The following is a 6,123-nucleotide window of genomic DNA, read 5'->3' as shown; positions in this document are numbered from 1 at the left end:
TTTAGAGATAGTTCCAAGAGGTAAGGGGACCTAAAGAATGGAAAAAAATGCATAATTTTGCTTATAAAAAGAGTTTCATAGGCTATCTATCGATACATGTAGAACATCTATCGATAAATAGCAAACATAATGCAATAAGAAGCATTCTACTTCAAATCTATCTCTATATGTCCCAACTCTATTGATAAATGAGTCACAAAATTGTAAGTATTGGTTGTTTGAAAGGTCTTTCAAAAGTAAAAAGGTTTCTAAAAGTTATGCAACTTTTTTATCATGCAAATGTTATTTAAAATGTGTTCAAACACCATGTTTCATGAACTTTATATTTAAATGGTTACAAATGGCATGAGATTATAAGTGCATATTTATGAAACATTCTTATCCCCTGGTTTGTCCCCTTTTTGTATCCACTCACAGAGTTTTTGTGACTGTTACATTATTTTCTTATTTTTTTTTGTTGTAGATCAATGATAGCATTCTAATAACAACTAGTGTCGCGTCTAGACTTCATTCTTTGGTACTTGTCTAGTAGCCACTTGATGCCCAAAGGGTCGGTCATGTTCCGTTGATGAGTTGGTCTTACCTTACATTTATATTCACAAACTATGAACATGTTTATGTTGATGTTGCCAATGTTTGGGCATTTTTATATTGATATTATGTATGAGATTATGATGATGGCTCAAGAGCCTATATGGACACTCGAGGGTGTTGTTGACATTCAATGTCATTGTGCACTATAGTAGTTGCACTTGTTAATATATGTATAAATTTTGCGGTTCATACAATTAAGTTGAGAACTTCCTTAATTGTGTAATGAGTTTTATGAATGCTTGCATGATGATATTGTATGTTAATGTATGTTATAAAACGATTCCGTATGAAATGATGAATGTTTAATGATGTTTATGATGGGAGGCTTGCTTGGGCTTAACGGGTTATGCTCTTTCTGGTCAATGCATCAATCAGATCCTTTTAGTAAATGGGATGTCACACCACTCAACTCGAAAGTTGATTTCTACCAAGTATGCGAATGTCTACTCCAAAAAAATTTCTAGAGTTTCAACGATTCCTAAATACCCAAATAAATTTTTCTGTTAATGCTTTATCTAGGAATCGCATAATAATCATTCTATGCTACTTTACACTATTCGAGGTCACCTAAACTAATTTTCTAGTTTAAATCTATTGCTCATTAAAATACCCATTTGTACAAACCCATAAAATCAACATTCTTACCTTAAGTGAGCTATAGCAAGTGAGAAAAACCACGTAAATCCTCTAATTTGCAGACATCAATAATTTTGGAACAATAAACCATACTTTCAGAATAAAAATTCTAAGATCTAGAGATTCAAGTATGGGAAAATTCTCATTTTTCAATTAAAAACCAAAACCAAGCTCAAATTTTTCAAAAATGGTGATTTGAACAAAAATGGGTTAAACCTTGAAAATACGACTAAAGGTTGCCAACCCTTAGAAAATGTGGTATATTTATAAGCTAGGATGTGCAAATATGTTTTTTCCTTTTTTATTTTTCTAAAATCAATGAAATGTATCAATACGTTTAGCCCATGTATTGATATATTTGCTTTTTGAAAAATTGTATCGATACATTATAAACATATATTAATACATGCTCATCAGAAACCCTTTCTGAGCTAAATGTATCAATACTTCATAAACATTTATCGATACATGTAGTTTCTTAGGCAGATTGTTTATAAAAACCCGTCTAGCTTGTTTACATTAAATACCACTCCTCCCATTTGGATTCAATAAAAATATAAAAAAAATCAAAATTCAAAAGAATCAAAATCTAAATTTTGTTTTCAAGAAACAAAATAGAAAAAGTTCGACTAAAATTAAATTTGCGGTCCCTATTTACCACAGCAAACATACTCCAAAATTTATGAAAAAATCATTTTTAAGTCATTTAAATACCAAGGGAATCATTACCGACTTTTTTATTTCTAAAAGATTGTTCTATAAGAATCATATATTTTGACCCCTTTTAGACTTAGAAAAATTTTTGCTTCAAAAGTGACAGACAACCAAAGTGTTAATGAATTCTTTTTTAAGGTTAAAACTAAGTTTGATATTCAAAACATGTGATCTATATACTCACCTAAGGATTTCCTAACTTATCATCATACGTCAAAGATAGGATTTCACATTTTACCCTTTTTATGAAAATTTGTTCTCGAATTTAATTAGTGTACTAACCTTCACTAAATAAATGCAAGTACTTCATGCGAATGTTGTTCTCAGCTTCCCATGTTACCTCTTTGCTTAAGTGGTTGCACCATTGCACCTTAACCAAATCTCTCTCCTTGGCGAATAACTTCCTCACTTACATATCCAAAATAACTACCAGTATCTCCTTAAAGCTTAAATCATTTTTTAGCTGCAAAAACTCATGTTAAATCACATGGGATGGTTTCGGTTATTACTTCTGTAGTAACAAAACATGAAATATTGAGTGGACACTAGCTAGATCCAACAGAAGTGCTAGTCGATAAGCCACCATGCTAACCTTCTCAAGTATCTCAAATAGCCCAATATACCTTAGGATCCGCTTGCCTTCCTTGCCAAACCTCAAAACACCCTTGGTTGGTGAAACCCTCAAGAACACATGATCACCAACCTTAAACTCCAATTCTCGATGTCTATGGTCGGCATATGACTTTTGATGACTCTATGCCATCAACATCTTCTTTCTAATCAACTATAGCTCGTCGATGGTTTCTTGAACTATTTTTGGTCTGAGTAATTTTCTTTAACCAACCTAAAACCAACATATGAGTAATCTACATCTTCGCCCATACAGCCTCATAGGGCATCATCTAAATACTAGACTGAAAATTGTTATTATAAGCAACTCAACCAATGGCAAGTGTCGGTCCTAAGCAACTCCAAAGTTTATGACACAACCTCTCAAATATCCTCTAGTGTCTGAAAAGTCCTCTTAAACTGTTCATCTATTTATGGGTGGAAAACAGTGCTGAAATTTAGCTTTGTTCTCAAAGCCTATTGAACTTTCCCTCAAAATCCACTAGTAAATTGTGTGCCCCAATCTGACACTATAGTGACTAGGACTCTATGCTATCGCACTATATCATCAATGTATAGCCTAGCATATTGTGTTACTCCATAAGTGGACTTTATTAGTAGAAAATGTGCAAACTTAGTCAACTTATCCATAATCACTCAAATAAAATCACACCCCTTACTTGTTTGGGGTAGTCTAGTCATAAAATCCATAAAGATATGTTCCCACTTCCACTTTGGGAATAGGTAAAGGCTATAATAATCCAACAAACCATTGATGTTTTGCCTTAACCTGTTAACACACTAAACACTTGGCCACATACTCGACCACATCTCTCGTAAGGCCTTCCCATTAGTACATCTCCCTTAAGTCATGGTACATCTTGGTGGTGCTTGGATGAACAACATATGCTGCCACATGGGCCTCTTCTAGAATCTCTAATCTCAAATCATTAGTATCCAAGACATACACTCTAGTTCCATATCTAAGCAATCTGTCGGTGCCATTAGTAAACAAGCATTGTTTCTTCCATTGAAAATCCTCTAAAGCCTTAGCCACAAAATCATCTTTGTCTTAGGCTTCCTTGATACGATCTAACAATATTAATCTCACTCTAAAGTGGGCTAACAATGCCTTAGTATCATCAACCTCAAATCAGATGCCTATATCACCCAACTCGTGCATACCTTACACCAATGATCTCCTTTCAACTGAGATGTGAGCTAAACTCCACGTAGATTTCCAACTCAAGGCATCCGCCACGACATTGGCTTTGCAAGATGATACAATATGGTGCAATCATAATCCTTAAGCAACTTCATCCATTTATGTTGCCTAAGATTGAGATCTCTTAGCTCAAAGATGTTCTTAAAACTTTCATGATTCATATAAATCTCACAAGTCTCACCATACAAATAATACCTCCAAATCTTCAAGGCAAAGACTATAGGTGCCATCTCCAAATCACATGTAAGACAATTCTTCTCATGCTTCTTGAGTTGTCAAGAAGCACACACAATCACATTACCATGTTACGTCAAAATACACCCAAATCCTACTTGTGATGTGTTATAATAAATCGTGCAACTCCCTTGTACCAAAAGGCAAACTCAACACCAAAGCCATGGTAAAACAAGACTTGAGCTTTTCATAGCCCTCCTCATATGCATCAAACCATATGAAATTAACACCCTTTTGTGTCAACCTAGTCATAGGAGCAATAATCTTGGAGAAATCCTTAACAAACCTCCTATAACAACTAACCCCAAAAAACTCCGTATCTTAATAACTGAAGTAGGCTTTGGCCATTTTTCCACTGCCTCAATCTTTTTTGGGTCCACCATCACACCATCCTTAGATACTATGTGACCTAAGAAGCCAACACTATCTAACTAAAATGCACATTTGGAGACCTTGGCATACAAGTGATGCTCCCTCAAAGTTTATAGCACAATCTTCAAATGCTGCTCATGTTCCTATCTACTCCTCGAGTACACTAAGATATCATCAATGAACACAACCACAAACTTATCCAAGTATGGTCTAAACACCCTGTTCATCATATCCATAAAAGCTATATGGGCATTAGTCAAACTAAATGACGTAACCAAAAACTCATAATATAGCTCGTGCGAAAAGCAGTATTAGGTATGTCACCACCTCTAATCCTCAACTGGTGGTACCTTGATCGTAAATCAATCTTAGAAAAACACTTGGCCCTTTGCAACTTATCAAACAAGTTATCAACATGTGGGAAAGGGTACTTATTCTTGATGGTCACGTTGTTTAATTGCTTGTAGTCAATATAAAGTCTCATCGATCAATCTTTCTTTTTCATAAACAATACCGATGCACCTCATGGTGAAACACTAAGGCGTATGAAACCCTTGTCCAACAAATCCTCTAACTGGTCCTTAAGTTCTTTAAGCTTTATTAGTGCCATCTAATACGATGGGATGGATATCAAGTTGATGTCCTACACTAAGTCAATACAAAACTCTATTTCCCTCTCTAGAGGTAATTCAAGTAACTCTTCTAGAAACGCATGATAGAAATAGATTTACTTAGAAAGATATATTAACACTTTAAAGGTTAAGGGTCATGAAATTATGAAATCCAATAGCTAATATCTATGCACAAAGATCGATTTATGCATAGATATGCATAATTCATCTGTTAAATACAGATCATTAGTAGGATGCATACTAATGCACTACTCATATAAGATAAGTCTACTAAATGATCTAACATGAATGATCGGATAATAATCTTTACTCAATGGAATAAATTCAAAGTAATTGAATACATTAAATAAGATAAATATATTTTGTGCACATCATAAGGTTAGTGGGAGTAAGATAAATTACTTATTAAGTGTATATGATACATTTGCGAGTCTAACAAAATGAAATAAGACTAAACAGTTAGAGCTTAAAAGTGGATTCAGCAAAAGAATTTAGGATGACATGTTAAAGGAGTTTAACATAGAGAGAATCTTGAGTGTTAAAAGTGACATAAAGTTATGATTGAGTGGTTATATTTGAATGGTTCTAAAACAAGAGATAATTACATGATTATATCTATAATTAGATACAAACCTTTTGTTTAAGCAACAAAAGGAGACATATTTGGATCATTAGTTTAATAAACCAATAAATGATTCCAAGTTTTCAAAGTAATAACAAAAGCCATAATCATGGAATCAAGGTCTTGTTGTGATCTAAATTAGTATTTCGATTAAGAGAATGGAGATTGTCAAACATCTAAATTAACATATTTTCAAATATTGCAATTTGAGTTGTCCTAGTCGATACACAATTGTTAAGTGAAAAAGTTTGATATTGGATACGTTAGCAATTGACTCAAGTGCAAGTGGAGATTGTTGGTATCTGCCCTTAAGCCAATTGCATTGGTCAAGGAATATATATTGTCATTTAATACATATTTAATCGCATAACTATATGTGATAAAAGTTTTTTTTTCATGTTAGTGCAATAATAATGAGTTATTAAGTACTAGTTGGATGAAGCCCATGGAACATAAAGGGCTTGCAAGAGAATTGTAAAGTTGTT

This window comes from Theobroma cacao, chromosome 10 (assembly GCF_000208745.1).
Source record: "Theobroma cacao cultivar B97-61/B2 chromosome 10, Criollo_cocoa_genome_V2, whole genome shotgun sequence".
Classification (NCBI taxonomy): domain Eukaryota; kingdom Viridiplantae; phylum Streptophyta; class Magnoliopsida; order Malvales; family Malvaceae; genus Theobroma; species Theobroma cacao.
Note: the sequence above shows the minus strand (reverse complement) of the source record.